Here is a 23,516-nt window from a genome sequence, read left to right on the forward strand (position 1 = left end):
TCCTTTCAATAAACGAGACGGGACAAGACTTAAGACTTGACTATACACCCTGTCTTGTCTCCATTCTTTGCGTCTCTTGCCCTTCCGGCCCCACTCTCTCTCTTGACCAGAGCACTTAGCCCCAAAGTGTTGAGGCAGAGTGTGGTCCTCAACAGATAGAGCCTGGCTGGAAGAAGTAAGTTACTACACAGGGTTTACTCTGTGTAGCCCCGGCTGTCCTGGACTCCCTTTGTAGTCCAGGCTGGCCTCAAACTCACAGAGCTCTGCCTGCCTCTGCCTCTGCGCTGGAATTAAAGGCCTGTGCCACCACACCTGCTTCCTGGAGCAGGCTTTTAAAGATGCTTACTCACTTCAGGTTCTAGTCAGTGGTGTTTGCTTCTCTATTGGCCAGCATGTGAGGAGTAGCAGCCTCATGGTCTGGCCACCACTAACCACTGACAGAGCCACTGGCCACTGATAGAACCCTTTCTGCCTTTCTTTTCCACAGGGGGCTAAAATCCTCTGAAACCACGGAACTAGACAAATCCTCCTTTATGCATCTTCTGCCAGGTATGTTTTATAGCTGAGAGGAGTGCAATGAACACATATAGGTTGGATTATCCCCTCCTCACCGACACTGAGTCTTCAGCCTGAACCTGTGAAGGTGGGGAGCCTGGGAAAAGTGAGCATTTGACTGTGTGCCCTAGTTAAAACGTGGCCACATGCTTCCTAACATAGTGGCTGGGTGTCCGTAAGGAAAAGCAATGGAGTCTTACAGTCATGAGCAGACAGAGGCAGAGATTGGCATTACCATGCACATACTGCTAGAAACCAGAAAGAGCAAAAGAGGCCTACAGCATAGAGCCTTCAGAGAGGACGTGGGCCTGCCAACTTAATTTCAGATGTTATTCTGGTGTCTAGAAGCAAGTCAACTTTTGTTCTTTGGCAATACAGTTTGTGGCACTCTGCTGAGGTAGCTCAAAGTACCACCTAGTCACCATGACTGCTCCCCTGTCCCCAGTACTGTCCTCGGGATGGCACCCCACCCCCGGCCCCATACTCACCTTACTTCTTGTTTTTAGACAGTAGTGTCTGCCTGACTGAAGTTGAGGTCACATGTCTAATCTAGACAAGAGGAGACCAAGCAGCCGTTTGGTCTTTGAAATGTATGTGACACAAAGGGCCTTTCTCAAAGGTAGGTAAGCAGCATCAGATCCTAGGCGATGAAAACAAATGCACAAACAAACATGAACAGGCAAACCTCGTCACAGCGTCATACGTATTAGTTGTGCTTCTTGTTGCTGCAACGAAACACGTGACAAAAGCAGCTTACACTATTAAGGTCTTGTTAGGGCTCACAGTTCTAGGGTCTGCAACTCCATCATGGTAGAAAAGTAGTGGCAGCAGGATGGGGGTTATTTGGTCACATTCCATCCCATCAGGAAGCCAAGAATGATGCCCATTTGCTCAGTGTGATTGCTCTGTTTTACTCCACTCTGGACGCCCAGCACATGGAATCTTCCTACCTCAGCCTAATCTACATCTCTCACAGCTGTGCCCAGAGACTTGCCTTTATGGTGATTCTAAATCCCAGCCAGTTGACGACAATCAGAATTAATCATCATGATATAAACATGCAAGAGGGGAGCAGTTTAAACATGGGATAGACTACAGATAGTAAAAGAGAGATTGAAGTTTGAAGATAATTTCCTTTTTGACACGCACTAGAGAGATCACAAGCTTTCTTTAAAAACAAAACAAAACACAACAAAAATCCTATTAGGTTCCTGCTAGAAGCCAGGGACTGTATAGGATTCCATTAGAGACCCAAGAAAGTCCTTGATTGCCAGACATCTCTGCAAAAGCTCGGCTGGTATGAGTTAATGCAGAGGTCATGCCTCCACAAGCCTGGGCGGACTCTGGAGAAGGCCCTGGGTGTAGAACTGCAGAAGGAGAAAGCCAGCTCTATAGAAGGCCCTGGGGCTGAGCCTCTGCTCCACCGTTACTAACTGGGGCTTGGCTACAGCTTTATCTTTTGAAGTCTCAGTTTCCCCTTTAGCAAAACGAGGCTAATAATACTGATATTACAGGGTTTCTGCAAGATTTAAATGACTTAAGCCACACGAAGCACTTAATCCAAGCCAGGCTTGCAGGAAGCATTCAGGTAGTATCACCGACATCCCTTTCTGAGTTCTGAGCTTTGGAGAGATTATCTTTATCTCTTTTGGAATATTAGTTCAAAGCACAAAACTCATTAAAACCCAAAAAAACCATAATGAGAGAACAGAGATTTTTAACATTTTTCTTTTACCCTGTGCTGGGATTGAATGTAGCTTTAAATATGTGTTCTCCCAAGAGTTTTTGTGTTGGAAACTTGGTTATTAGTACTGAACTGTTAATAGGTAGTAGGATTTAGTCTGAGGCCTTAGATCACAGAGGGCATACCCTCAAAAAGGATGCACAAAGTTTTTGTGGGGTCTTCACTAACCTCCTGATTGTGATCCCCTGGCTTCTCATCCGGTCACGAAATCTCTTCCTTTTGCACACGTCCTGACCCTGATGGTACCCATCACATTGTGGGTCCCCACAAGGACCAGTGCCATGATGCTTGAACTGTTAGCCTCCAAAGATGTAAGCTAAACACAAACCTCCTTTCTTTACAAGTTATCAAACCTTAACCATTTTGCTGTAGTTACAGAAAACAGACATACATGAGCTATACAAAGAAGAGAGCGCGTTGCATGCTTTGCTTTTCAGATATAGTACCAGGAAACACAGGTGGTCCTGAGCCTGCAGGGATGGGACTGCAGTAAAAGCTTCACATGTATAAGACATTCAGTAAATGTCTGCTACACGTACTGGGTAAATCAAATGAGCTGCCCTCTCTTAGGAGTGTCCTGTGCTCTTGTCTCTTTCTGGAAGTTGCTGATGCATGTATGATTTATACTATATTGCTAACCCAGTATGAATCAAATTCCAATCAAAGGAAACCAATTCATAAATTTACTCTGCTCTAGGGTAAACAGGTGGCTTTGTGTAAATATATAGTCTTACTGGGCATAGCCTATAGTGTACGATGACTTATTGAATTAATCAAATTCTCTTCTCGTATGTGTGGTGAGGGGCATGCATGCACATTCAGAGGCCAGAGGAGGATTGCTGGGAGTCCGGCTCCTTTCCTGTCTCTCTGATTCTTTTGAGACAGAGTCTCCTACTGAATCTGGTTAGGCTGGCAGCTAACAAGCCTTGGCAATCCTCCTGTCTCCACTCCTTACTGCCCTGGGGTCATAGGTATACATGAGAGCACAAATGGTTTTTCAGTTGAGCATTTGAACTCAGGCCAGTGTGCTTATGTAGCAGAGTTCTTACCCACTGAGCCATCTCACCAGCTCCAGTCAAATTCTGAAACTGCCATATCGCTGAATCCATACATAGGCAGATGCTTGAGGTAGAGGGAGGGTTAACAAGGTAATTCTATGCAGCCTGCAGGATAGAATAGACAAGCATTTACAACTGCCAGCTGCACGTCTTTACTAATAATGACTCAGAGAAATAAGTGGCAGCATCACACTCACTTGCTGCCCCTGAGGCCACCACTGACTAGCTGAAGGTCGGTATGTTAGACACTGCTGAACTGGGGTTCCCTTCCACTCTAACAACCATGTCGGAGCTGTCCTGGCTGAGGTCTTCTGTGACTTCACTGTCACTGACTGTGTATTATGGTAAAGGTGCCTCATTAAGAAAGGAAACCTTAATGACTCTTGTTCCCCCAGAGCCTCATTATTCATAGTGGGGTCCAGGAATAGCCAGTGCGGCGTATCCCTGGGACTCATCAGAGATGTGATATTCTGGGCACCCTATACAACCTCTTGAATGAGCATAGGATTGTCACGTAGCTGATGAGGGTTGGAATTTGAGGTCTACCCCTAGGGTTGCATGTGAATGCCAGTGGAGAAATTTTATGTGCGGCAGCTTGTGAATGTCTATGAAGCTTCCCTATGAGCTGTGGGTTCTAAAAAGCTCTGTGCTAACCAGAATAACAAGGCATTTCAAGGTTCCTAAATACAATGATAGCTAGCTTGTGTTTCTCTTAAAAGAAATAATTTTAAGATGTTTTGTATTTACAGAGAATGTTGAAGGTTTTATGTCAGTTATTCATAGTCAGGTTTCATCACGACCTTTACGTATGTGTGCACAGTGTATATCAGTCATATTCAGCCACCTGCTGTCTCTCTTGCCCCCTCCACTCCTACTGCTTCCCTTCCAGCTACCACTACTTCCATGTCTACCTCTGTGTTTATGTGCATTGTGTGTGTGTATGTGTATGAATGTTTGTGTGTATGTATGTATGAATATTTGTGTGTGAGAGTCTCTCTGTGTGTCTCTCTGTGTGTGCATCTCTCTATTTCTGTGTGTCTGTGTGTATTTCTCCCTGTGTGTATGTGTGTGGTGTGTGGGGGGTGAGGGGGGTGTCCCTGTGAGTTTCAGTAGGCCTACTAACAGGAATATGGGAGAGGATTTACTTTCTGAAGTACCAGCAGCTTACCAGTGGCTATGCTTCAGAAGAAAATGTTACTCTTCCTTTATTAGCCATTAGCTGCCTATACATACCCAGGAAGGGTGGGGTTCTTTGAGTCTTGAGTGACAGAATTTTGACAGGCCCAATCTTGTATAGATCTAGTGCTGGAAATCAAAGCTGTTGCAGGTTTAATAGTTCAACAGCCATGTCATAGCTGGAAGATAGAGTTCCTTTTTCACACCACTCAGGTCCCCACCCACCTCTGGCTCTTCCAGTCTTTCTGTCCCTTCTACCAAGGTATTTCATGAGCCTTGAGAGGGTGGGGGTGGTAGAGATTGTTGTCTGACCATTCAATAGTCACTTAATTCTCAGCTCTTTGAATAAGAGAAGTACGCAATATAGTAGGCAAGGCCATAATGCTTTAGAATGCAAAATACCGTCATGGGCCCATCAACCATCGTCGTTCCCATAAACACGTGCAGCTAATGAGAGTCTTCTGACACTGAGAGTCAGAAGAGGCCTGAGCTAATGCTGTAGTATGCAACATCTCATTTGCTACTTTGCAAACTTAACAGTATGAATGGGAAGGATGGGGCAACACTGTAACCCCAAGGTGCGATACTGTTAGCACTGGCATTGGAGACGACAAGGGAAAGTCAGGGATCAGAATTTGCAGCCCCACTCAGAAGCCCGCATGCCAAAAGAAGCCAAAGACATGGTGATCACCCAGAATTTGCACTGCTCTAGAGTCTGGCAGCTGCCTCCAGAGCTTTCAAATGGGGCTTGGAAGCCTAATGGGTGGGAAACCCAACTGTGTCCCTTGATCGGGGTTAACTGATCAAGCTCTACAGCCAATGCTTTTCTTTCCTTGCTAATGATTTATCCCAGGTACCTGTTTGCCTTGAAACTTGCAAACGTCACAGAAGCAAACATTTAACTTTCTCAAGCATTTGCTCCCCAGTCACTTTCTCTCAAGACAGTCCTTGTGATCATCAGTCTCCTGTGTCATGATCTATACGTATAGAAGTGTAGTCACATATGCAGCAAACATGGGGCACTAATTAATATCTTTTCACATAGGAAGGGCTTTGGGCACAGTTTGATCAGATATGGCTGAACTACACAAAGCTGCATTTACCTGACATTTTGCATAAATAAGAACATTACAATCATGCTACTGAAGACTAGCCCAAACAAAACTTATCAGCCCACACTGCCTCTACAGGAAGTTCTTGATGAGAATGAGGGTATCTGTGTCATCTTAAGGTATCTTCATCTTCCCATTGGACTGCTTTTGTGTTCCAAAAGTAAAAGGGGTACATGAAAACTATGTCATTGAGAATGTGGAACACCCCTCATCAAGTCATCCAAACAAACTACCAGTGCAGTCCAGGCACAACAGCCAGAGAAGCAGACAGTACTAATGGTCTATGCAGTTCTGGGACACAAGAAGCAGAACTTAGCTACAAGGACTGTCAGACATACCAAAACAAAACACTCAAAACCAAACAAACAACCCCCTCAACAAAAGCAAAACAGTATTTCACTACAATCAGTGGTGGGTGAGGAGTACGCGCCTCAATAATGTCAATGTCATAAACGAAGAGACTGTAGAATGTTCCAGATCAAAGGAGGCAAGAAAGGGAAAGGTTGACAATAACTAGAATGTGTAAATAAAATCAGACCCCAGACTTGACACTGTCATAGAGGAGAAAAAATATGCAAAGAATCAGGTCAACTAACAGATTAAATACAGTCAATTTGATAAACCCCAATTGCTGGGTGCCCTCAGCTGTGTTTGCCACACATCCGCCTGCAGCCCTGAATTGCCATACTCCTCAGAAGCAACCGAGATTCAGCCAGGAAGCTCCTCCTCTGCCTCGAGAATCAGGAGGTAGGAGCACTTTGATGTGAGGCAGCTCCTTTCTGAGACTAGAAGGAGCTACTTCCAGTATTGCTGCAGAGCCTGGAATTTCAGACAGTATCCATGACCAAGGACCCACTGACCAGCTTGGGCCAATCTCAGCAAAACCTTCAAAGTCTCCCTCACCAAGTTCTTTTTAGTTCATTTTCTTGGTTTGTTTGTTTGTTTGTTTGTTTTAAGACAGGATCTTGCTATATTGCTTAGGCCGGCCTAGATCTCAGAATAATGATCCTCCTGTCTCTGCCTCTCCCTAAAGTGATGGGATTACAGATGTGTGTGCCAACAAGCCAGCTCCCCTAAATTCATCATTTAATGCCCGTTAACTCCATTAGAGAAAAGAGTAGCACATGGCAAATAAAGGTATCCACGAAAAGAATAACTGGGTGAACACTGAATAATACTGATGATAGAGTCCTAGATAATTTTGAAAGGAGCTGCACAAATAGAACGTTCTTTTTCTCAGCTCTGTCTGAGCCACGCTTACACATACAGCTGTACCCTCTGTTTGCATTCAAACGTAAACAGCTTTCTATTTCAGTCAGTCTTACGTCTAGTTAATAATGCAAAACAGAATGAAAAGGAAGAATTTTTTTTAAGTAGCAGGTGACAATTCTATGTCTGGCTTCTCAGATAAAAATGGAAAATCAACTTAGTATGCAAGGAAAGCATCTCACTGACATACAGAACATGGAGAGAATTGCACATGTAAGGAGGAGCAGGTGGAAACCTGGTAATGTTTGGAAAAACAAAACAGGGGAAACAGAGTATCTAATTTAGCTCACCAGGGTAAAAGTGAAGTGACCCACAAATCAGCTGCATTTGGGGATCCCCCACCCCCACTACCTGGAAAGCCTGGGAAAGCCAGGGTGTGAACAGGCAGATGTGGGTGGAGTGGAACAGTGGACATTTACATTGGAGGATTTAATGCTCTGTCATCTTTGGATCTTGAGCACTTAGGGAAAAGCAAGAGGAAGCCCAATGGGAGGATGCTTTAAAAAAAAAAAAAGAAAGAAAGAAAGAAAAGTCTGTGCATTTAAGAGAAGTGCACCACAACCACCAATGCCATGATTCTAACAGATGTGGATTTTATGCTTAAAGAAGGGATTCTTTTGCCGTTGTGTGTTGTGCTGGAGTTATGTGCCAAACTCTGTGTTCAGGTGGTTTGACATGTACTGCTAGAGACCAAGTGAAAATCGAACAAAGAATGCATGGATGTGTCAGCCCATCTCTGTCAAAGACAGTGAGACAATGTTCTTCAGTCAGGGTTTCTGTTTGTTTCTGCTGCGTATAAATGTTGTGCCACAACAAACACGTGTCTCCTGGCTTGTTCCTACGGAGTCTGACAGCTTTTGTCCTCAGATAAAGCCCCAGTAACAAGATGACTAATGCAAACTTATGGATATAAGGACACCCAAAGGCAAGATCTTACTTAAGAAGTCAAAATAAGGGACTGGAGAGATGGCTCAGTGGTTAAGTGCACTGGCCACTCTCCCAGAAGTCCTAGATTCAATTCCCAGGAACCACTTGTTGGCTCACAACCATCTGTAGTGAGATCTGATGTCCTCTTCTGTGGTGCAGACATATATGCAAATGGGGCACTCATATAAATACATAAGTAAATCTTTACAATGAAGAAGTCAAAATAAATATCAGTTGTATGCATGCCTCTACAAAAACCCATTGCTATCTTATCTAAATTGCTTTGTTGTTCATAGATACCACTTATAAGTGCTCGTGCAGAGACCACTTGTTTTTAGGTTAATCTCATAGAAAGCAGAGCGTGAATGTCCAGTCTGCCAGTGGCCAAGGCCCCACCCCTGACACATCTCTCCTGATTTGCATGGCCAGTCATGAGTAGATTGAAATGGAGGTGGGGCTTTCACTTCTCCAGTGGCCACCAGCTTTGTGAAGAACATTCTAAACAAGTCCTAGCACCATCTCTTTTCAAAAATAGACCTGAAACACAAGGGTGTTTTTAGAAAACACCTTGGTTTTAGAGAAAGCCGTAAGACATGACTGCTGGAATATTGCCTTCAGCTGGAAATTTTTCAAACATTTCACATACATCGCAAGGCAGGCAAGATAGCTCATGCCTATGATCTCAGCTCTTGGAAGACTGAGGCAGGAAGACAGCCAGGAGTTCAAGGTCAGACAGGTCTAATCATTTTGGGTCATCCTGGGCTACAAAGTAAGCCACTACCTCCAAACAAAACCAACAAACCAAGCTGAACACACACATGCAGAGAGAGAGAGAGAGAGAGACTGAGACTGAGACTGAGACTGAGACTCAAGTTTTTGTCATGATTGGGTAATGGTGAAATTCATGAACAAAGACATAATTAGGAATGGTACATTGGTTTTGTATGTTCATTTGCAGAGTTTTTAGAGCTATCCAAGGCACACATCCCATGCAAATTAAACAATCTACCACAAGCTGTAACCCCAGACCATAATGCTTTTCCTTTAAGTTGTGGGGTAAATTGGGGTGAATCATTATTAAGACATTATTAAAGAGACTCTATTGTATAGATATGTTTAAGTTAAAGGACACAGCAATGGGCCATTTTTTGCTTCCACAAACTCCTACAGAAGTTTTAGTGTCCTGAAATTGTCTCATTTATGGCCTAGGATGTTCCATGGGATAAGCGTGGGTAGGATTTCTGATTGGAAGCTTCCCCTTTCTGGACACTTAACCCCTGTCCTTAGTGTCAGTCTGTAATACCAGACTTGATCTAAAACTACTTCCTTTCTTGACTCCTCCCTCATTTCCATCCTTTTTCTCTAGTTACCATGCAAATTTTTCTTGAATAACATTCCTATCTCATACTTCTCATTAGTCCAACTGAAAGCAGTAACATGCTGCTAGAAACACTGTGTAGCAATTCCTATAAATGTCATTGCCGATGAATTTAAGATGTTATCAAATATGTTGATGATCCCAAGGTGTGGGTCATCATTGTAGGAGAGTCAGCACAGAAAAAATGACAACTGTATTTGACAACTCATGTGCAGACAGACACTACCTGCCTTGAATACTTTTCGGAATCTTATGTGAGCTTAACTGTCTATACTTCCAAAATGAAAATGAAATAAGATATGTTTCTCTGTGTGTGTGTGTCTGTCTGTCTGTCTGTCTGTGTCTACCTACTTTGGGTGTTTTGTGTGTGGGTTTGGTTTGGTTTGGTTTTTCCCATCTTCCAGGAGAGCTCTGGAGATCCATTTGTCTTTACCTCCCCAGTGCTGGTAGACAGGTGCTCGACACCACCTAGGTCAGAATGCTTCTAAGACAAATACTCTTATCTAGTGAGCCGTCTCCCAGGTCCCCCAGGCTCAACATGTTGAATAACATGTTCAATGTCAGATAAACAGTTCGTGACTATTCTTGATTTCTTGAAAGGTATTACAGGTTGATTATATACGTCCTAAAATACCATAGAGGAAATGGTCTTGCCTTTCTCACTTCCTGTCCTTCAATACTTATGGGATAAAACAGGAGAGCTCACTTTAGAAATGATTGATGGGTTTTGAAAGCAGAATTCTAAAAAAGAAGAAGAAAAAGAAGAAGAAAAGAAAAAACAACCCAACCTAATCTGAGCCACATGACCCACCTTGTTAATTTACAAAAACCACCCACTTGACCTCCCTGTAGCCAAACTGAGGGAGCCAGATTTTTAAAATAGCATTTTGGCTTTAGGAAACTTTGAGAATTAGGGCAGGCAAACTGCAAGCAGCTGGCGCTCAAATAGAAACACCAAGAGGCTGTCAGAGAGCTGGTGTGCTGAGCATAAGCAGCTTCAGAGGCTGTCAGGTCTCAACAGTACCTTCTCCTTGGGAGCCCTGAAGTCTGCTAGCTTCAAGGTCATCTCAGCCTGTTCTAAGCCTGGTTTGTTGTTGTTGTTGTTTAACGTTGATATTGACCTAGCTCTTAGGAAAACCATGTTCGAAGTTCATTTCCCAACAAGAAAAGCTGTACTCCGCTATTGCAACTAAAAAAGGCATGGTGCTGTCTGAAGATAGACTATATTTTTAAAGGGCCATCTGTTGCAGGGTGGAGAGCAGCGTGTTATTTTATCAGAAATGCATGCGCTAAGAGAGCTAAGGCAGGTACAAAAGGACAAATCTTGGCCTTACTCAAGTGAAAAATCCAAATAATCAAAGTCATAGAAACAGAACTTTGGCTAATGATCGCCAAGGACAGTAGCAGATTGTTGTGTAATACCGAACCTTACAGAATTCTGTTTGGAGTGGAGACAAAAGTTCTGGGAATGGATAATGGTGGCATTAGCACAGCAGCAGGGATGTACTGAAGGCCCCTGGAGTGATTTTTTTTTTTTTTTTTTTAAGTTTGAAACTTAGCTGGAGAGATGGCTCTGAAATTAAAGAGCACCTGCTGCTCTGGGGCACTTGAGTTTGATTCCCAGCACCCACACGGGACAGCTTTTGACCGCTGGTAGCTCCAGCTTCTGGAGACCTCATGCTCTCTTCTGGACTCTGAGGACACTGCATCGTATGCACATATCCACACACAGATACATAGGTGCACACATAATTGAAAGTAAAAATAAATTTTTTTAAAGTAAACATAAACAAATAAATAACTTCTGTAGTTTGGAGCTTTGCGCTTTCCTTTGTCTGTTTGAGAATCCGGAACCTGTCAGCAGTCAGCCTGACAAATGAAGTGAAACTTTGTATCAGAGCTTGGCAGCATCTGTCTTGTAATGCAGACTGAGGTTTGCTGAGGCTCTGTAATCACTGGTGGTGAAACCAGGAAGATGCAAAGTGGGTGTGTACTGAGGTGCAGCTCAGCCAACCTTCTAGACCTTAAATTAGAGTGATGAGCGTAAACACGGCAGAGAGGGGTTTTTCCCCCCAACTAAATTGCAATTATATTTTAAATTACCTACAATTACCAGAAACCATCTCAAAGCTAGAAATTAACTTCTTGTCCCAGCAGATCAGCTGTTAAATGGAGCACCTTGTGCCCCAAAACCTCCTGCTTCAGCTGCACCCAGGAGAGCAGCGGGGAGGCGGAGCCTGAGGTTCCCTGTCACAGGAAGGAACAGCTGTCTTCAGAGGTGCAGGGCCATATTTTTACAGCTTTCCAAATTAATAGTTTCATTCCATTTGTTCACTGACATTTTCCTGAAATACAGTGCTTGTTTCCTTTAGGAGAACAAGTGAGTGTTTTATTTTCGATGTCAGTGGAACAATGTCTGTGCAACCATTTAGACAGTTAGTATTTAGGGAAGGGAATTGGGACCGGAAGCCACTGAGATTGGTCACCTTACTGGTGACCATGATCTCGATAAATGTTCCTATCTTCCAAGCTTCCTAGTGATTGTCAGACATAACTGTTGAAACGTTTGGGTGGGGTCCTCTCTCAGAGCTTTAGACACAGGGCTGGTTTCTGCCATTTTTGCCTGAGCTGTCATACCTGGTCTTCCTTGTCTTCTCTGTTTCTGTGAGAAGACGCAGTGTTCTAGATCAGCCTTTCTTATGCCACCTGGACTTGAAGTCAACACCATAGAGCACATTGCAATGTTAACATGTGTGCTTAATACTTTTAAACATCATGGCCTGCTATTTCTCTACAAACTCATGCTAGGTCTTTTTTCCTTAAATCCATCTCTCTTGTCTGGAATCTACCTTTTGAATAGCCTCTGATACGTATTCTTCTTCTTCTTTTTTTTAACTGACCAGCCATGATAGTTTCCTTACAATTCCTTAACATCTCTGCATTGCCAGTAGCCATGCAGATGAGTCTGGTTTCTCTAGTGGAATAGGATCCATAAAATGAATATATATTACAAAATATATATTTAATATTATGTTGGCTTACTGATAAGGAACAGGCAGTCAACAATGGCTGTGTGCATCCTGGAGAGACTAAAAACCTGGTTAGCTACTCAGTCCCTCAGTCCAGATGTCTACACAGTCCCAATCTGGCACTGAAGGCCTGGAGGATTGACAGCCAGAGAGACTGAATTGTGAGGTCACCAAAGGATGACTTTGGTGGCCACTCACTCACTCATTCACCCCTGAGATCTTTATCTCTGGGCTTTAGACAGAAGGGGCCACCCACTTTGCCACCAAATTCACATTCAATAGTAACAATCACACAATACACTGACTTCTACCCACTCTGTCTCTTTGTTCACCTAAGATACCTTGCTTCCGTGCTGTTGCTTGCATCTTGCCCTATTTCTTTTCTACCTAGTTAAGTCACCGTGACCACCAGGTAGATGAGAAACTTTCCTAGAAGCCGCTATATTACTTAAGGCATCCTTTTGCAATTCATTCCCTTTAATGAAAATACAGTGCACACTGATGGTGCACGTCACAGTATGACTCAAGGGGGTTCCTTTCATCCTGTTAAACCTTCTGCCCACCTATAAGTATGGGGAAAGGGTGGGAGGTCTGGCGAGGAGCTTTTAAGTGCAGAGAAGGACAGGGTGAATATGTAATTTTCACACTTCTCTCAACCATGGGCTTAGGAAATGCAGATGAAACCCAAGCCTCCGACAGGGGCTTGCTTGATGTATTTGGACTCTGTGCCTGCTACACTAACAGAAGACCTGGTCAATGGTGAACTCAGCTGCCTGTTTGTTAGACTCTTCAGGATGTAATTCTGAGTTAGATCAAAATAGTTCTGATTTGATGAGAATTGTTCTGATTAGTCTGTTCGATTTGATTATGTTTCTTTCAACAAACTTCTGGGAGATTTCTGAGAAATAGACAGACAGACTGGTATGAAATTAAAAGGCAACAGAAATGTCTGCCATTGTGGTGTGCCAACAGAAAGCCTTATTTATTAGTGTATGCCAATAGTGCAAAGTAGTGGGTTTCACTGTGATGTTTTCCTACAATAACAACGTACACACTGTACTTTGAATATATTCACCTCCTATTACTCTCATTTGTTATGGTTCCTTTCCCCTAATAGTTCCTCTGGGGAGATGTATGTGTGTACATGTGTATGTGTGTATGTGTGCATGTATGTGTGAGCATGTGTGGTGTTCTTCATACGTGCTCTTTTTCTAGATTTAATATGAAAGACAACATGCAACCCTTGCCTTTCTGGGTCTCTCTTATTTTGCTTACTATAATGGTATCTACTTCAATGTATTTTCATGCAAACAACATAATTTTGTTCTTTATGGCCAACTAAAACCCTGCTATGAATCTATGCTACTTTCCTTGATCCAGCTATCTGTCAACAGGAACCCGGTGGATCCTGTACCTTGACCATTGTGAATAAAGCTGTGATCAGCATATAGGGCAGCCATCTCTCTTGAATTCTGACTTTGATCCCATCTAGTTTGTGCCAAGAGTAATACAGCTGGATCACACAGTAGTTCTAATTTTAGATATTCAAGGAACTGAGTTAGATATTCCACACTGAGTTAGACTGTGGCAATAACTTATATAATGGAAGATATTTTTGATATCAATAGAAAACTTGACTCAGAGTTACTGTAGAAACTCAAATGACAAGTATGCCAGAGGCAAACATCTGTTGTAGTTGTCCAGAGCTCAGAAATCCCCATGGCAGATGTTTCTCCAACATCTTATTGTAGGATGACAACAACCATCACCCTAGAACAAATGCTGTAGCCAAGGTAGAAAGAAAAACAGCAGGAAGGCAAAAGCAGGGTGACATCCTTCAGGAAAGCTAAAGTCTGAGGGAAGTCTGCTAGAGATTTTCTCTTACGCCTCCCAGGTCAACTGCCTCAAGACCTACTACCTCGCTGCAATGCTTCAGCAAAGCAAATAGTTCAGATTTCTAGCTTTATTGGGGTGTCAAAGGAAGCATATTTGAGAACAAGAGCTGGATCACCCATGGCATCTGTGTGATCTAATTCTCAGAAGTACTCAGCCATTTATCAATGCAGTGCTCTTTAGAACTCCTTTAAGGTAAAAATCTGGCAAGAGGACAGCATTGCGCAGTGTTTATAAACTTCACTGGTTGCTACAGCAATGCGCTGTTTCCAACAGACACAGTGTGCCTGAGGACGAAGCTTCTGCTGCGGCGGCAGCAAGGACAGCTTCTGAACCTGCTGTTTGGATCACTTTGAACCAAGTGCAAACAGAAAGGTCTGTCTTGATTTAACTTTGCATTCTTGTTTATTCACGGGTGCTCCTAAGAGCTTTTCAAGTAAATCTTGCAAGTCGTGAGCAAAATGAAGTGGGCCAACGCTGTCTACACTTATGGATCACACACTGATCAGGAAGAGTGACAAGCTCTTAGTTCTAATGAGAGACCACTCATGAAAGGGAACATGGGATAAACAATGGGATTTTTGCACAATGAAAATCTTGAGACCATCTTGTCTTCTCTGTGTGCTATGCCTCTCAGCTTCAGGTGATAGGAGAGTTTTTTATACACTTGGCCTGAAAAATATAGAGAGTAAAGTTTAGGACATTAATGACACAGTTGGCCTGTCTGCTCCAAAGAGACATGTACACACAGCACATACATGTTCAAAGTACGTAAATGAATGAATCTGTGTAGTTATCCTTCAATACTACTGTTTAGCAGAAATTACACTGTAAACTCACTGAACCCACTTCTCTGGCCAAAGCAGAGTAAACCAGGTAGGCACAGGACTCAAGGCAAGCCAGCTGGACTTACTCTTTCAAGAACTTGACATTTAAATCTAGAAATGGTTCAGTAAGCATAATGTCATGCTGTGACCACATTGACAGATATGCACAAAATCAACAAAACGCCCATCATACCACATAAACTGGGAAAATACAGAATACCAGCCTGAAAAGGTGACTTGGAGGAGGTGGGACAAGCAGAAGAAGCAGTGGGTGGTTGGGCCATCACTGCCTGACTTTGTGGCTTTGAACTGCTTGCTTCTGTTCACTTTTGAAATTTATGCCCTTAGTGTCTATGGAAAACCCCGTATCCTTATAATAATTTATCCTGGTTTGGGTCTGGGGGTCGGGGGTCTGGGGGTCTGGGGGTCTGGGGGGTGTCATCTGGGTGTCTGGGGTCTGGGTGTCTGGGGTCTGGGTCTGGGTCGGGTCTGATTGGTTAAACCAGTTTAAGTTGGATTTGCTTTTTGTTACCTGCAACCAAAACTGCCAATGCCCACACTGTGGTCATTGGCAGCTCTGCTTTGGATTATCTGGAGATTTTGTTTACCATACCCTCTCTTTTCTCCTGTGAATCAGGAGTTGACCTAATCCAATGCTAAAGTTCAACTTAGTTACACTGATCCAAGTTTGAGAAAAATACCATTTTCCTTTGTCAACTTGCTAAATCTCCATGAGAGTTAAGAATACAGAACACTTTGTGTTAAGAGAAAATGCCTACAGCTGGTCTGGGTCTACAGAAAATATCTGGGTGCACTTTGTCCTTGATGAAGGCTTTTTCAGAAAATCTTGATTACCTTGCCTCTTTGATTGTGCTCAGCCCTGCCTGTGTTACCACTAAGCTGTCCAAATGGCATGGTTCCCTGGCCAAAAAGATATCCAGCAAAAGAGAAAAGTTCATGTTTTAGTCTCTGAATTGCAACTTTGTACAGATTCTTATGGCTAGAGACTCTGACTCAAGTAATCTATGTCAGGGGCAGCCTTGCTTATACACTGAAGGCCTAAAATCAGCAATAGGCCTAAGTCAGCCTGCTAACACAAAGTCCTGGGTCTCTGTGGAAAAACACCGAAACAGATAGCTATAAGATATTGTAATCAGGCAGCTTTGGTGGAAATTTGCCAGCCTGGATGAGAACAAGTAGTCATAGGTCTTGTGGATAGTCATAGACCTTGGGTTGCGTTGGTGGATAGTACCAACTTATATAAGGACAAGTGATTCACAGGCAGAGTCATAGTGACCTGTCCCCTGAACCTTCACCCAGCCGATAGATACTCTGTTCTGGAAGATATCTGTATCCCTGAACACCTACGCTCCTGCGTCATCCCCTTCCCCACACCCTGCCTCTATGTGCATATAACCCCTTGTGAAAAAAGTAAAATCAGCGGTTTGATCAGACTATAGAAAAGCCACTGTTCTTTGCGTTCTCCTGTCTCCCCACATTCTCTCTTTCAGGTGATCTCCCCGGACCCCTGTTTACTGCCCTGCTGGACGAGGCAAATCTAAGTAAGGTTTTCAAATTATCAACAGTCTCAAAGGTGCCCAGCTTCCAACACCAGTGATGGAATGACACATGTATTGATTCAGACAGATGTGGTCCTTGGAGCTGACAAGTCGTTTTAGGTATAGATCCTTCCTCTCAGAGCTGTGTTGGTAAGTAGAGAAACTCTTAGATTGTCCTGAAGATGGTAAAAGCTGGTGAACCCTATGCAAGTATGAGTATACCCATTACACATATGGGAAAGAGGCCAAGATAATTAAGTGACTAAAACAAATTGCAGAGCAGAGGTGGTATAATCAGGGCTTATGTGGAGCTCAAGTGATAGGGGACTTTTCTAACAGGTACAAGACCATGCATTACATCTAGGGGATCTTCCTAGCACAAGAGGAGAAGAAATATGTGCATTAAAAGAGATAAACATATGCTCTGGATTTGTGCCTTTCTACTTGTGTGTGTGTGTGTGTGTGTGTGTGTGTGTGTGTATGCACAGACAACTTCTGAGAGGACATGTGAGCTATTGGTAGGATCTAAGGAGAGTAAGGAAAGCAAATTAACTCAAAAGAACTTTAAGAAGTCTATGGTGCTGTTTTGGGAATCTATAACCAAAATAGTTTCAGAGAAGACAGCCTTGCTGGGATGGTGTAAACTTAGTGAAACAAGCATCACAGATCACCTTTGTAAAAATGAACATGGGACAGAGAGGTAGCTCGGGGCCTAAGAGCAGTGCTGCACTTTCAGAGGACCTGAGTTCATTTCCTAGCACCTACATGTTCATTCATAACCTGTAACTCCAGTCCAGAGGAATCTGGCACCCTCTCCTAACCTCCACAGACACTGCCCACACATAAAACAAACAGCAAACAAGTGAATAAATAGATCTGAAGAGGATTCCATTCCAATCTCAACTTTGTCTGAAGTAGTGACCACAAATACAATGTTGGCATACCTTCAGCTCCTATCCCAGGGTCCACTGCAGACATCTAATACACCCATGTATGTATTCTTTCCTAAAATGCTCTCTTGGGACAGTGGGCTGTGCCAGAAAACTTAGTAAGGTTAAACAGGCTCAGAGACCCTGGCACCCAGCCACCCACCTGAGACAGTAGGCGTCCCCCTCTCCCTACTAGATTCCTGGCCCAGAACATGTGACCACACTCCCTAGGTCAGTTACATTGCACAGAACAGAGTTCTCCATTCTAATGAAGTATATAGAGACCCTGAGGGTTTAGCCAATAAGCTTCCCTTCCTGGGCATCCTTCCTGTAAAAGGTATTTAATCTCTGGTCCACTCTAAGAAGGTGATATGCACCCATTTTCTGTGATGAACAGTCAATACAATTTTGGAAATAAGGACTGTCTCTTCCATCAAGAACCACAGTGGGAAGCATGAAGAAAGCCATCATCCATGAAGCCACAGCCTAAGTCTCCCACAGAAGGCCCCTCTGCACTCCTAGGCAACCACTAAGCTGGGGACAATCACAACTGCTCTAAGCCAGCGTTCTGATTGCCCCAGCCCTGGGCTCACCATTGCCCTCACCCCAAAGGCCCCCAACTCCATTCCCAACTCTCTTCGACCCAGTGGTGCTGGAAGTCCACTTGGGAGCCCCCACACCAGACTTCATCTCAGGCCCATGGACCCCCCAACACTTTGTTTCCCACTCCTCTGTGCAGTTTTCCAGCAGTGACTGCAGGCCCTGGAGCTTGGGAACTCCAGCTCTGGCCTCCCACATTCTAGGCTGCATTTTCCCACCCCTTAAGCAGTGTATTGGTTTTTCACTCAAGTCCAGTACCCGACAGCAGGGCAGGGTAAACATGGTCTAGTGCTCCTCCAGCCATGCAAAGCGAGAACCCACAGCTCTCCTGTAGTTCAGAATCATTTTGTCACAAGTCGTCATTCCAGGTAACTGTCATCTATACTTAGGCTGGCATGTCAAATCATATGGCCTTTTGTTTGTGGCCTTTTCTGGTGCCTTTCCCTTCCTTTTTTCATAGTACAAAATCCTTCTTTCCTATGAGTTATTGTGGCCATTTATCTTTATCCTTGACTTAGTTAAGGGGGTTTTACTGCTGTGAACAGATACCATGACCAAAACAACTCTTACAAAGAACAACATTTAATTGGGGCTAACTTACAGGTTCAGAGGTTCCATCCATTTTCAACAAGGCAGGCATGATGTGGGAGGAGCTAAGAGTTCTACATCTTGTTCCAAAGGCAAACAGGAGAAGACTGACTTTCAGGCAGCTAGGGTCTTAAAGCCCATACCCACAGTGACACACTTCCTCCAACAAGGCCATACCACAATCCTTAACCTGAGTTTTAAATCACCCAGGAGATACACCTCTGGAAGTGGCCATGAGAATATTTCCAGAGAAAACAAAATGAGAAGAAATCTACCCAGAATTAGCAACATTATCTCATGCACTGGCACCCTGGACAAAAGTTAAGAATAAAATGCAGAGAATGCAAGCTTAGTATTAGCGTTCATGTGTCCTTACTTCCTGACTATGATACTATCTGGCCGGTTGTTTTAAGCTCCCCTAACATGATGAACTTTGTCTCTCAAACCATGAGCCAAGAAAAATCTTTCCTTCCTCATGAACTGTCAAGTATTTTGTCATACCAAAAAAAAAAAAAAAAAAAAAAAAAAAAAAAAAAAAAAAAAAAAAAAAAGGAGGAACTAGTTGTCTTAGTCAGTATTCTCTTGCTGTGAAGAGACACCATGACCATAGCAATTCTTATAAAGGAAAGCATTTAATTGGGGCTGGCTCACAGTTTTAGAGGTTTAGTCCTCTGTCATCATGGTGGGGAGCATGGTGTCATATAGGCAGACCATGGTGGTGGAGAAGCAGCTGAGATTCCTACACCTGGAATGTCAGGCAGCAGAAAGAGAGAGAGAGACACTGGCCTGGTTTGAGCTTCTAAAACTTCAGAGCCCACCCAGAGTGACACACTTCCTCCAACAAGGCCACACCTCCTTAATCCTTTTAAATAATACCACTTCCTGGTGACCCTTCTAATCAGAGAGCCTATGAGGACCGTTCTTATCCAAGCCACTACACTAATACAGAACTCATTGCTCATGGTCTTTTAGTGACTGATCATACATTGGTGTCTAATTTCAAGAGTAGAGATGTCACCTAGGCTAACCTGATAAACTAGAAGACCCACCTAACAGGGTCCGTTGGTTAATGATGAGAGGGGTACATGATTCTATCAGACCACTGAACTAGACTTTGCTGGGACAAAGCAAAATGAGCCATATTTCTGAGTTTACATTGGCTTTGCCGCTTCCATTTCCAGTAGCCATCTTGGTGACCCAGGGGAACTTACTTAAGAACAAGGAAGTAAGACAAGGCCCCAATGCTGGCATTTGTTGTCTTTGACTCAGAGGCACCAGATGAAACTCATGGAAACCCTTGGAACTGTTTACTGGTGAGAGCTAATTCTTTTAGTTTGCCTATATTTGGGGGTGGTAAGTTCATGCCATACACAAGTAACTTTATTGATCCCTTCCATTTAGTTATAAAGTTCATATTTCGATTTCCTTTCAAATTATTTATCTTTTCTATTTGTGACCTTTTGCAATATGGAGTTTGATCCTTTATCTGAGAATGAGACAGTCAAAAGCCAAAAAGGAGTTTGGTGGTGGTGGTAATGATTATTTCCTGCTGCTGTTGTTACTTCGGGGTAAAAACAAAAAACAACGCCATTGCAAATTAATTTTCTTAGGATTATAATTACAATAGACAACATCAAAAACTGACAAATTGGCAGGATCATGTATGGAACCATGAATCTTAAAGGAAAAGCCTGAGTAAATTCACCATGTTTAATAAAATAGGAAACTGAGGCTCCGAGGCTCAGAGAGTCCAGCCTGTAATCAAGAAGTCTTTGGTCTCCTTTGGTTCTGTGCATCATGCTCAAACTGGACCTAAAACAGCCAGAGTAGCTCACAAAAGAGATCCATGTAATGTTTAAAGTGGGCTAGCATCACGAAGGGGGGGGGGAATCAACAAATAAGCAGCTTTATTAAAATTCAACCTTTAAAGTAGCATGTAGAATACTGAATTATATTTAAAAGGCAGAAGAAATGAAGTAGAACACAGCATCTGCCACCTCACACTTGGCCAAACTGGTTGACCCATGTGTGTTGGGTATGAATTTCTCTGGTGGGTCCAATTTGTTCTCCTCTGTATCTCAGCTAGGGAAACATTATGGTTCCCTCCCAGCCCCTGCCACACTAAAGACAAGCCACTAGAAACATGGCTCCCTCCTACACTGAAGCTCTTAAGGCAAGAACAGCACAAATTATCTCTGTGACATATTTTCAAGTAGTAGATTATTGGCAGTTCAGAAGAAGTCTATATTTATATCTTGAGATGTCTCTGTTAACTCCTTGCATTCCTCAGTGAGATATATAGCTCAAAGAGCAATAAATCATTTCATTCCAAATACACAGAATCATGGAATTTGGGGTGAGAGGGCTATTTAGAAACTGCTTAGTTCAACATTTATTGATGAGCCCAAGACCCGGGAAGATTAACTGTCCACATGTAACCCTGGGCAAGGAGCTACTATGAATCTTTCTGTGATGTCCCATGAAATTATTTTTTTCACCTAAGTCTGGATTTTCATATCCAAAGCCTGATAACAAATGAAGTATTCCAGTACTAATGAAGTATTCATATACTAATATTAATAAATATTTGAATAAAATAAAACTACTTCTTATTTGAGTGCTTAAACTGAAACATTTTCCTATCTTTTTACTTCCTTTCCCAATCATATTCCAAAAATCAACAACAATCATTACAGAACAGTTTTTTCCTATTTAGTCTTTTCTAATCTACTGTTTAGGGAATATCACTAAGATAGGCTGACATCAAATATGTTGTTTAATGTGTATTAAGCTTTAAAATGCCACGGATACAGAAGAAACATTTATTCTAACAGTCCCCTAAACTGACACATGTGGAATCCTAGCCAGACTTAACACTATCTCTGTATATCCCAGGTGAGTTGTGATCTGATTAATGAAATTAACACGTCCCATGCAAAGGGACCCTCAAGATGTGGCAAGCATGCTGGGCTAAGAACACTAAAAGACTGCCCTTGTTTTACCTTGAAGAGGAACACCAGTCTTCAATGGGACAAAAACAATCAGGAAATATGAAAAATTGCTGTTTCTATGCTGTTATACTTTCTAAGTTCTTTATGAAGAAGAGATGAGAGTCTTCAGGCTGCATCACAGGACGGCATAAGCTGTAAGGTTAGGAGTATACTTGAGGGGGTCACATGCCCCAAAGTAGGCCTGTTTGTTTTATAGAAGCTTGCTCTTCTGTGGGACAGCATTAATCCCTGCAAGTGTTTCCAAAGGTCAGTGTTTCCAAAACTATCACTGTGTTGCACTAGCCTCATCTCTTAAAGAAAGGGTCTACAACCTCAGCACCACAATACTGGGGACCAAGGTTCTAGTGTATGAAATGTTATTGTAAACACTAAGATCACATCTAAATCATAGCAGTATCTTAGTCAAACAGAGGAAACAGATGTCCCTTAACCTAATTCTATACATCCCATTCTCCCCAAGAGAAAACACCAGCCTTGTAGATGTACAACTATAAGCCTGTGTGTAAAAGGCAACGGTTCTTGATGAACAGTGCACACACATGTGCATATATATGTACAAAAGAGAACATGGCTAGCAAAAAGAGTATCCAATATCATATGTACTGAGAGCTCAAAACTGTAAGCAAATCTCTGATGCAGATATGGCTCCATGTCCACATCAATACCTGACAGCAGGGATGGAAGGCACAGTCTGCTGACTCTCGAGTGGCACCTTGGAGGAGAGTTAGGTAGAATGTTAGAGAAGAGCAGTGACCGACCTGATTCTGTAAGTAGCACACGTATTTTAGCTTTAGGCAAAATAATTAATGAAGCAAAACCCTACACTTGCCTTCGGTTTTCTCCTTCTTACCTTCATCAGGCAGAACAGGCAAGATGAGATTCTGAATTGCAGCCCCTGCTTAGGTGTGTTTGGTTTGTGGCTGCCGAGCTTCTGTTTGGATGCTCTTCCATTTGGAGTGGTAACATCTTACCCTCAGGGCTGCCTGCCCGTGAAAACCCAGGTAGGTCTGTTACCTCACAGATCCCTCAAGAAACAAAGACATGACTGACATGCACGTGTGTAGCTTCAGTTGGCCCACTAGCTGTGCAGCCCTCCATAATGAACTCTGAACTGCTGGATTCTAGAACTGTCTCTTCTCAGGCTGCTGCAAGGTGGGAGCTCCTGAGTGGATAAGTGACAGCATCACCTTAGACCTACCTCCCTGACCGTCTTCTCCTCATCCAGCTTATCCCATGCAGGAGGAAGGAGGACAAAGGGTCCGGTCCTACTTGAAGACCGCTGCTGTAGGTAGACATCGCCTCCTTTGGACCTGGTAAATTCTGCTGTAAACTATCCCCAGGCTCCCTCCAGGGCTCTCCGCAGTCAGCTCCCTCCTTACTGTGGGCAGAAGTCCTTCCTCGGCTGCCACTGTGAAGGCTGCTTGGTTTCCACATCAAGTGCCCCCTTCCCACCATCTTCTAGATAGCACAGGCAAAGTATCCAAACAATGAAGAACTGCCTTTTGATTACCCTGGGTCAGCACTGTTCTGTGGGTTTCATGTTTGCTCTGGGAGAGTAGCTGGCCTGTGGCTTCCAATCACCTTGTCTGTAGCAGGACTTGAGGACTCACCAATCAGCTTTCCCAGATCTTCTTTGGACCTTTGCTGGCTGGAGAACTGAGAAGTGGGAATTACAGGTGAAAGTGGACTTTGGACAATCCTCTTCCTCAAAGTTGCCATAAGTCAACCCAAATCCTCCTTGTGACAGCGTCCCTCCCTTCATTATTGGTGAGCATATTCTGAGTCAGGAAAATGAGCTCCCGAGATCTGGAGTCTCATTGCTGTTGTATGTTTGTACCTCACATCAAGCAGAAGCCTTGGC

General features: G+C 43.3%; 2 long non-coding RNA genes across 10 annotated transcripts in view; one reads left to right on the forward strand and one right to left on the reverse strand.

Moving 5' to 3' along the window:
- The first annotated feature begins 481 nt into the window (after positions 1-481).
- The window catches only part of LOC143441742 (uncharacterized), a 61,487-nt gene continuing 38,452 nt past the window's right edge, over positions 482-23,516 (forward strand). For 3 of the 9 annotated variants that reach the window (XR_013109393.1, XR_013109397.1, XR_013109401.1), the window contains exons 1-2: positions 13,196-14,516; positions 16,480-23,422. This is a non-coding gene — a long non-coding RNA (uncharacterized LOC143441742). Of the gene's footprint in view, positions 550-1,061; positions 1,175-13,130; positions 14,517-16,479; positions 23,423-23,516 lie in introns of those variants that run through there. The other 6 variants (XR_013109396.1, XR_013109394.1, XR_013109395.1 and 3 more) reach the window with 6 other exon arrangements.
- On the reverse strand, positions 14,736-18,796 carry LOC143441741 (uncharacterized). Its single transcript, XR_013109392.1, has 2 exons — positions 18,658-18,796; positions 14,736-14,813 (listed from the first exon to the last, which is right to left on the reverse strand). It is a non-coding gene; the product is annotated as an uncharacterized LOC143441741 (long non-coding RNA).

The sequence above is a fragment of the Arvicanthis niloticus genome, chromosome 3 (genome assembly GCF_011762505.2).
Source record: "Arvicanthis niloticus isolate mArvNil1 chromosome 3, mArvNil1.pat.X, whole genome shotgun sequence".
Classification (NCBI taxonomy): Eukaryota; Metazoa; Chordata; class Mammalia; order Rodentia; family Muridae; genus Arvicanthis; species Arvicanthis niloticus.